Below are 9,968 nucleotides of genomic sequence, written 5' to 3' on the forward strand. Positions count from 1 at the left end.
AAATATTTTGGAAGCATCTCAAGCCTTAAAAAAAAAAAAAAAAAAGGAAAAGCAAGTTAGAAGAGATACATCTTGACAAATCGAGGACTCCATGAGATCATTGTCCAGGTTTTTATTGTATTTTTCCCTTACTCCAGAAAGTGGGAATACATCCAAACCAGAATGACTGCCCTGTTATATTTCTGGGAGAATAAAAGGAATCTGGCCCTGTCCTGCGAAGCATCCGACATTCACATATTTTTCTGGCCGAGACGTTTTGCCAAATGTCAATGTTACTTGCAGAATGTGGCTGTTTTTATTTTAATCTGCAAATATCACTCCTGTGAATTATGACCGCTCCCTGGTTTGGGTATTAGAGTGGGAATTGGGGAAGTAGTGAAAGGTGATCTGGGCAAGGGAACAACATTTTGGAAAATGCAAACTTAAGAGGTACCTGTCAAAACATTCTTTGTTAAAAATGTTTTTCCCCCTTTGCTCAAGTTTTAGAAACTTTTTTTTTTGAAGCCTTGGAACCATCCAGCCTCTTCCCCTTGGGGTTTTGTTTTTACTACAATAAATTCATACAGGTGGAACTGGAAATATATATTAATTGAGCGACGATTTATGACAAACACTCGGCTGTGTGCTGGAGATACATAAGTGCACAGGCAGACAGGGTCCCTGGTGCTATGGATATTATGAGGGAAGCAGAATGCAGACAATTTATGGATGTCAAGGGTGTGAAAGGCTTTGGAGGATGTACTGGGTGATATGTTGAGCCCATGAGAATTTTAACCTAGGCTGGGGGTCAGAGCAGGCTCTTGAGAGGCAGTGACAATTGGGCTGAGTTACCTGAAGGCTGAGGGGCTAGAGATGGACTTTGAGATGGACAAGGCGCCCTGGGCAGAGGGAACAGCCTACATGAGACTCGGGGGGTGGAAGAGAGCATGGCACATCCGAGGAACCAGTTTCTTACTGCAGGGTCACCCAATCCCATCTAATCACCCAGCTTCAAAGTGGACTTAAAATTATACCATCTGCCGACCTGCTAATTGGCCTCTCTTTTCTTTTTCCACTTTTCTGTCCCAACTGGTCATCTTTGGCTTCTGAGTTTGAGCAGGTGGGGGCCCAGTGGGGAGGAGAGAGAAGTCAAGTTCTGGCTTGACTGATGTGATCATAAGATGGTTCTGGGTTCTCTAGACTGACTTGTGCTCTCATGGGCCCTGCAGCAGGTTCTTTGGAGATGTCCCATCACTGGGGACCCTTCACCTGCCTCTCCTTGACTGAGCTAAGAGAGGGCCACTCTGGCTCACTGCCTAAACTTCCTGTAACCTCCAGGAATCTTGCAGTGGCTTTGGTGCCTGTTTGCTGGGGTCTTTCCACCTCTCCAGGTGTCCCTGTTGTCTTAGAGTGACCCACACCTGCTCTGTCACGCACACAGCCCCAGCGGGGCTGTTAGACACACTTGAAACCCTTTGCCCCGACAAATTCTGAGAGCGAAGGGCTTTGCTAAGGCAGCCATTTGTCTTTCGGTTGAGCACATAACCAGTCTGCTCTTTTCTAATTCTTTGGTGGGAGCCAGATAAAAGTTCCCCATTTATCCACACTTCAGGGTTTTATATTAGGCTCTCTGGGTCGTTTCCTTAAAGTTCCTTTTTCTTGCCCTAGAGTAAAAGTGTCATCTTCGCCCTACTTGTTGGGGGAGGTAGAATTATAGTACAAATTCCTGAAAGGAAATGTATTCTCCTTAGTTCTATTCTTTGGACCCTTACACTTGATGGAGGTGAGGGGTAGAAGAGCCAACTAATTAGTTCTTGGGCCCCTACCTTGGAATTTTTGTGGCACCCTCTCTGTCACAAATCACGCTGTGATAATGTGCGTGAAGGACCCCCCTTTCTGGTCTTCACGCTCTTTGCCATCTGACTTCAGTAGCTCTCCACCCCTTGGAGCTGGCTGGCCTTGTGGTCTGCTCCGACCTGTAGATGATGGCAGAGAGGATTGTGTATCACTCTGCTGAGTCCGGCATCAAGAGTCCTTGTATGCTCGTCTGGCTCTCCCTTCCCCACCTTGGCCGTGACCATGAGAACATGCCCAGGCTAGCCCACTGCAGGATGAGAGGCAAGTGGAGCAGAGCCAAGCCACCCCAGGTACCCCAGCCAGCAGTCAGTCACCCCATCCAAGGTGAGCAGAGCTGCCGAGCTGCTCACTCAGACACATGAGCAATGATTGCTTATTATTACAGGCCACTGAAGCTCTGTGTTATTTATTACATACCATTGTGCTGGTGTTAGATAACTGAGAAGTATCTGATATCTACAGCCTTAGGCTTCCACCTGAAAATTCCCAATTGTCATAAATTTTGCTCCAAAACTCTAATCTCCAACGAAAATATAAAAAAAAATAAAAATGGACTCCTCTCCTCCCTCTAGTCCTTCTTCCTGACACTTAAAAAACTTGTGGCATTTCACTTATTTTAACCATATATAATGAAGACACAGATGTCACAAAGTGTACTCGATATCACCCGACTTTCTTGAAATGCTCCATGATGTGACATGCCCAAGGCCATACATGTTTAGAAGATGTTTCACAGGGTCAGGACGAAGGTGAGGTGAGTGAACATGTACCTAGGGCACAAAATCTAAAGGGGTGTCAAAAATCTCCAGTCATCACGATGAATATTATTTTAATAAAATATTTTTTAAAATAAAAATGAATGCAAAAATCCATGATGAACAGAATATCCCAATTTTAAATAAAGACAAGATCACGAATAGTGTCATATCAAGTTTACATTAGATAGTGCCTGAGGCAAAAACAAAAACTAATACTACGAGGTGTTTGATCCATCATCTTTCCCCGACCCTTTGTAATGCATGTTACCATCGTAAAGGCTCTGAGAAGTCCCGCAGAAAAGAAACCTGTGGAGTTTTCTTAAAAGCATGCGACCTATATCATCTTTTCTTACCGCCGAATAGTATTCCATTGTGTATATATACCACAACTTCTTTATCCATTCATCTATCGAAGGTCATTTTGGTTGTTTCCATGTCTTGGCCACCGTAAACAAAGCTGCAATGAACATTGGAGCACACGTGTCTTTATCTCTAAATGTTTTCAGATTTTTTGGGTAGATACCCAGGAGAGGGATTGCTGGGTCATATGGCAATTCTATTCGTAATTTTTTGAGGAACCTCATAGACACAGACAATGGTTTGGTGGTTGCCAGAGGGTAAGGGGGGTGGGGGGTGGGAGATGAGGGTAAGGGGGATCGAATATATGGTGATGGAAGGAGAACTGACTCTGGGTGGTGGACACACAACGGGATTTATAGATGATGTAATACGGAATTGTACACCTGAAATCTATGTAATTTTACTAACAATTGTCACCCCAATAAATTTAATTAAAAAAAAAGAAAAAGAAAAAGCATGCGACCACGGGGAAAGAAGAAACACAAAGAGCTAAGGGAGGTGGTGGTGCTTGCACGTAACTCATTCCTATACTGTCCCTGCAAGAGTTTGGACTCAACTTGTGCAAGAAAAAAACAAGAAAAGAAAGACAATAGGCATTTCCATGTTTGAATTGTGTGAACAAGCATGAACAGCAGTAGAAGGTGACAGTAAAGAAAGCAGATTCTGGGGTCAGACTTCTGGGTTCAAACCCGGGTTCAGCCATTTACAGCTGTGTGACATTTACCCTCCCGTTGCCTCAGTTTCCCTCCCTTGCCAAACAGGAATAATAATATGAGGCTCTCGTGAGACTCAATGCATGATGGGTTTGGATGTGCTTTGTCAATGCGTAGACCCAAGGCAGGTTGTTTCAATTTTTATCTTTATTGCCTTGGAGGGGTCGTTGACCCCATGGGTTTCAAAGGCCAAGTCTTTCCAGCTTGGAGTTCTTTAAGAATTGAGAATTAGGCAACAGGTTTATGTCACCCATGGTTACAACGGAAGATTAGCAGAACAAAAAAGTCTGGCCAGTTTCAGCTGCGTGGAGCTGTGCATCTGATTTCTGGACAGAATTTCACGGTGGAAGGGCCAGCTCACTGGGCCTCGTAGCTCTGGCCTTGCTCAGGGTAGAGGCCTGCTGCTCTGACTCCCTAATCAGGGACGCAGGGCCCTGGAGTCCCAGAACATGCCTGCTCATGCCTTCACACTCAGGGCAAAAGCCACAGACACTCTGCAGAGGAGCGTGAGTCTGTGCCAACACCCCTCACTTCCTCCCCAGGCATGGGGTAGGGGAGTGGGTGGCAAGAGCCCTCTTCCGGGATGTGTCTTCAGCTTCCTCCCTGCATCCCACTGATGGTAATCCAGAGGCTTCAGGAGGACACGCGAGGGCCGGGGCAGTGAATCCTGAGACATCCCAGCGTTCACTCATCCAGTCAGCCCAAGGGACCGATTTTCTTAGTGCCCATGTGGGCCTTTCCTGACTGGCCAATGTGGAGTGGAGACAGCTTATGACGTGCCAACAATGAGGGGTGTGTGCTGGGGGTGACTGAGGATAGCACCGACTTTTGCGGTTGAGTTGGCTCATGTGAGGGTGACCTTGGATTCTAACTTGCCATTTTTAGTCAAAGATGCCCCTCATGAGAAAAGAAGTTAATAAAAATGTTAAGAGGCTGGGGTCTGGAAACTGACTTGCCTGGGTTCAAGTTCGGGTTCTGCCACAGCTGGGGCTTCAGGCAAGTTGCTTAACCTCCCAGGTGCTCAGCTAATGTTTCAATAAACCTCCCCTGGGAGGTTTCCTAACTTTTCCTACCAGAGATGGTGACAGAATCTTCTGAGATCACACAGCTTCTTGTGTGCATATAAATTAAAGGTCTGACCAAACCAAACCAAACCATAATTCTATCTGTCTGTCTGTCTGTCTGTCTGTCTGTCTGTCTATCATCCATCCCTCCACCTATCTCCATCTATCCATATCTATTTATCTATTAGTATCTATATTTACATACCAATCTAAAAATGAGTTTTTATGAGAGACCCTGAGGCTTGTAACTAGCTTTTTAAAATTTAACAATATATTGTAAAATTCTTTCATGTTAATAATTACACACACATCACTACTTTAATTACTGCAAAATAATTGACCAGATGGCTGTATTTATTAACTAATCCACTATCACTGGATATTTCAATTTTCCCAATGTTTTGTCTCTTTTATAAACACTGCTAATGTAAGTACACCTAAACCTTTGCAGACTTCTGTAATTATTTCCTTGGGTAAATTCCCAGTAATGAACAGCTGGGCTAACGGCTATACCCTTTTGAAATCCAGGAAGGACACTCCCACCAGCTGTGCATGAGAATTCCTGGCTCCCTGTATCTGTACCAATGCTGGATGCTATTACTGCTTTTCTTCTTGGCCAGTCTCCTTGTTCTCATTTTCGGCACTGGGTTTGCAATAGGATGTGCCATTTAGCATGCTGTCACAGGTCACCTCTTCAGGTGGGTGGGTCCCTGAGGGCCAGCTTTGCCAGTGGAGCTGACTTATGGAACTGAGACCCCAGTCCCTGTGGTCACAGCCCATGATGGACCCACCCCGGAGGGCTCACAGCACCCCGTCCCCATGCCCCCCAGCATCACCCTCTGTCTCCATAACAAGGTGGGAACTAGAACTGGTTCTTGTATTAGATTTGCTACGAGATCTTGAGCAACTACCCCCCACCCTCCATGCACCCTGGCTCCTATTTCTCCAATGGAAAATGAAAGGAGAGGGACAAAGCCTTATCCAGTTATAAAATTCCATTTCTCTTCTGTACATTCCTGATTTATTATATGACTCCATGACTTAGAGCCTCAGCGGGATGGACACCCTATGAAGAGGGGAGGGGGATTCTCTAACTACCCTGCGTGAAGGGTGCCTTGTTCTTGGATTTCCTTCCACGGCAGTGGTTCTCAAAACATGGTCCCTGGACCACCAGGGCCAGCATCACCTGGGAAGTTGTTAGAAATACAAATTCTCAGACCCCCCCTAACCCCAAAACCTGTGAATCAGAAACTCTGGGGTTGGGGGCCAGTGATCTGTGTTTTAATGAGTCCGTCTGGTGATTCTGACCTCACAAGTGTGAGAACCATTGCTTTAAGGCACCTGGGCATGTTTCCAAGGTCATTGTCAACCATCATTAGTTATGGTCAACACCGCACACCGACGATGTGCCAGGCACATGCTGAAGGCTTTACATGCCTGTCGTGCAGGCTGTCAGGCGGGGTCTCTAGTCCCGCTCCCCACATAAAAACGCAGGACATGGTGAGGCCAGAAAGGAACACCCACAGAGCCATAGGTAGGGGAGTCATACCACTATAGTCTCGCTGGAGGCTGGGTTGGAGACACAGGAAGCAGGAGCCACACTATCCACAACCTGCCGTCCACATCTCTGCCAACCAACCTCACTTGCTAGCTGCAATCCACCATGCTAACTGCAATCTGCTCCTGCTAGCTCAGCCACCATCTTCTTGCTAGCCCCCATTTTTCTGCTAGTGTAGCCATGGCAGTTATATTAGTGGCCAATGGCTCACTGGTTACAGCTGACGGCCAACTAGCCATAGCTGATGGCCATCCAATCACAGTTGATGGCCATTTACTACCTGAGTGAGCACCTTTCCACGTGAAGGCGACAACCTGGAAACTGCACTCCTGGTTCTGTACCCACAATGCCTATCTCAATGAACCCGAACAAAACCTGTTGTAGGGACAGAGTCCCAGAGAGCAGTTTCCAGGCTCTCGGCCTCACGTGGAAAGGTGCTGGCTCGAGTAGTAGATGGCCGTCAGCTGTAACTAGTTGGCCATCAGCTATAACCAGTTAGCCATTGGCCACTAACACAACTGCTGTGGCTAAGCCAGCAAGCACAGATTGCAGTTAACAAGGGGTTTGTTGGTTGGCAGAGAAGTGGACGGCAGGTAGCGGACAGTGTGGCTCCTGCTTCCTGTGTCTCCAACCCAGCTGCCAGCAAGACTATAGTGGTATGAACCCCCCATTCATGGCTCCATTGGTGTCCCTTTCTGGCCTCACCATATCCTGCGTTCTTAAGCAGGGAGTGGGACCAGAGACCCTGCATTACACATGGCACAGTGAGCAGGGTGGCACTGGCCAGAATCCCCAAAGGGGTAATGGAGCAGTTTATACGCGTGAAAGCTCAGCTTCGGGAGACCTGTGAGGAGCTGCACTGGGATCGGGAGGTGTGGTCTGCCTGGGCGACTCGAGCCTCCGCCTGGCATACCACCCTCTTGGCCATAGAAGGTGTCACCGTCCTTTTGGTGGTCTGCTGCTGCTGTGGGCTCCTAGAGTTGTGGACATCTGACACCGAGGCCTCTACCCAATCGGGCGCCTGGCGCAGTGAGCAGGATTCCAGCCAGGTAGGAATGGTTTCTGACTCTGGGCAGGAGGACAGGTGGCCCCCACACAATGTGTGGTACCCGGTGGCCACCACTGTTCTCAGGAGTTGAACGCCCGAGGAGGGGTGGGAGGACATGGATGGCTCTCCGACCAGCGTGGAGGGGGCCATGCAGCTGCTGGAGAGCTGGACCCCTGTGGAAGGGTGGGAAGATGTGGATGGTTCCCCAACCAGCATAGGCCGGAGAAAGTGAAGGTCGTTGTGGCCCTGTGGGCCGGGAAGTGCTTGCTGAGGCCCTCACCCCCAGATTGGGGAGGACTTGGAGCCCTCGCCCTGCAGAGAGGGCACACGTTGTGGGGCCAATGCACAGCCCTGGCGAATGACTGTGGACTATGGGGAATTGCCTTCCATCCCTAATTTAATGGACCGCTTAACTGTTTGCTTGGGAACATGCCGCTGTGTGGTGGAACTGGGGGATGTTTGCTTCCTGTGTCTTGCCCAGCTGCCAGCGAGACTGTGGTACAGGAAGACCCCTTGTTGGGTTGCAGGCAGATGTTTACTTCCTGTGTCTTGACCGGCCGCCGTAGAGAATATGTAAGCATCTTGGCTGTGAGCCACTATTGTTCTAGCACAGTACCCTGAGAACCCTGTCTATGCCCAGGAGGTCTGGCTATGCCCAGAAAGACTGGCGATACCCTGAGAAACCCTGGCTGTACCCACAAAGTAGGTGGAAATTGAGGGACACCCCTGGGACATTACTTGAACTGGATTGGAACTTTTTCTCGTGAGCTGAGTTCCTGGCACGGGGCCCCTTGCGGAAGACACTTGTTGCGTAGATTGTGAGGTGAGACCCTATAGGCGTGGAGTGTGGGGACAGAGTCCCAGAGAGCAGTTTCCAGGCTCTCGACCTCACATGGAAAGGTGCTGGCTCGGGTAGTAGATGGCCTTCAGCTGCAACTAGTTGGCCATCAGCTATAACCAGTTAGCCTTTGGCCACTGATATAACTGTTGTTGCTAAGCCAGCAAGCGCAGATTGCAGTTAGCGAGGGGTTGGTTGGTTGGCAGAGAAGTGGACGGCAAATTGCGCATTGTGTGGAGCCTGCTTCCTGTGTCTCCAACCCAGCTGCCAGCGAGAGTATAGTGGTATGGACCCTCATCCATGGCTCCATTGTTGTTCCTTTTTGGCCTCACCATGTCCTGTGTTCTTAAGCAGGGAGCGGGACCAAAGACCCTGCATTACACCTGTGAAGTGGGTGCTATGCTATCCCCATTTCACAAATGAGGAAACTGACTCATAGAGAAGTTAACTTGTCAGATGTCACACAGCAATTAAGTGGCAGAGCTGGGGCTAGGACCCATCTGTCTCTCCAAAACATCATATTCTTGCCTCTTTTGAGGAGCTTTAACGTCAGCGAGGGGAAGGAGGAGAATTGGCTTTAGCAAGGTCAGGAGACCAGTTCCTGAAACCACCTTGGTGTAAACGTCAGTATAACCTGGGGACTCTTTTGAACTGCCCAGTGCCCAGGCATCACCATCTCTGGGCAGTGGGACCTCCACATTTTTAATTCTCCCCAGGGATCCCAATGTGCCCCTAAGATTGAAAACCACCGAGTGAAAGAGTTTTGTCCCTAGCTGGGAGACCAGCTTCCACCTCCCCCATTATTTCTGCTCCGTGCTGCACCCACCACCAGCATAGAGGGCGTTCCTCTATCCATGGGAAGAACCCACAGAATAAGCCATAGATAAATGGATCCTCTGTGGTGAATAGATTTCTAAATGTAGAGCCTACAGTCATGTTACAAATGGGGAAAGCGAGGCTCACAGGGGCCAGTGTTCTTCCCAAGGTCGCAAAGTGAGTCCTGGTGGGGGAGGGTCTTTCAACAACCCCTCCCAGAAATTGCGTTTTCCCCAAGCTAAGCGCCCCCGAAGCCTTAAACCTTTCACTTTGAGAGAAGCTCTCAAGTCCTCTTGCGGTTTTGAGCCCTCCTTTGCAATAGCACTTTGCATTTTCTCCTAAATTCCTTCCAGCTGTCAGGTAGGAGAGCCCCCTGATAAGGATTTCCCCAGCGTGGGAGAGAAACATTTACCAGAGGTAACTGAGCACACCAGGCTCCCTCCCCAGCCGTTTCCAAGCATATGGAATATATTGTGGTTGGAGGGAAATATATTTTAAGAATTTCTCCTGCATCTTTTCAGATACATTCCACCCAGGATTACTACAGGTGTCATGAAAAGTGGGCTTTCGCTCTTTTCCCCTGAGGAGGGGGGCAGAATTAGCTCCAAGGGTATGGGAGCCAGAACCAGCCTCTGCCCACGACTGGAGAAGGAGCCTGGGACCGAAACTCTCTGAGTCCCAAGGTTTGGTTGCTTCTCTGTTTTCCCTGGCGGGTGTGTGCTGGCTGGGATATTTGTGAGAATGAGAAATATTACCTGAGTCCAATCCCCAGCTCTAACCCCTGGCCATATATTGTTTCCTTCTAACCTGTTGTGCGTTCATTTGGAGTTTTGTTTGTGGTCTGCCTTCCGTCCTCAGGGCAACTTTCCCTGTGTTGTTCTCTAGCTTCTAGAACATCACCTTTCACATAGTCGGTATTTGATACATATTTGATGAATAAATGGGCTGGCCTTTTCCCATGTCTTCTAGCACTTAAT

This window comes from Rhinolophus sinicus, linkage group LG16 (assembly GCF_036562045.2).
Source record: "Rhinolophus sinicus isolate RSC01 linkage group LG16, ASM3656204v1, whole genome shotgun sequence".
Taxonomy (NCBI): Eukaryota; Metazoa; Chordata; class Mammalia; order Chiroptera; family Rhinolophidae; genus Rhinolophus; species Rhinolophus sinicus.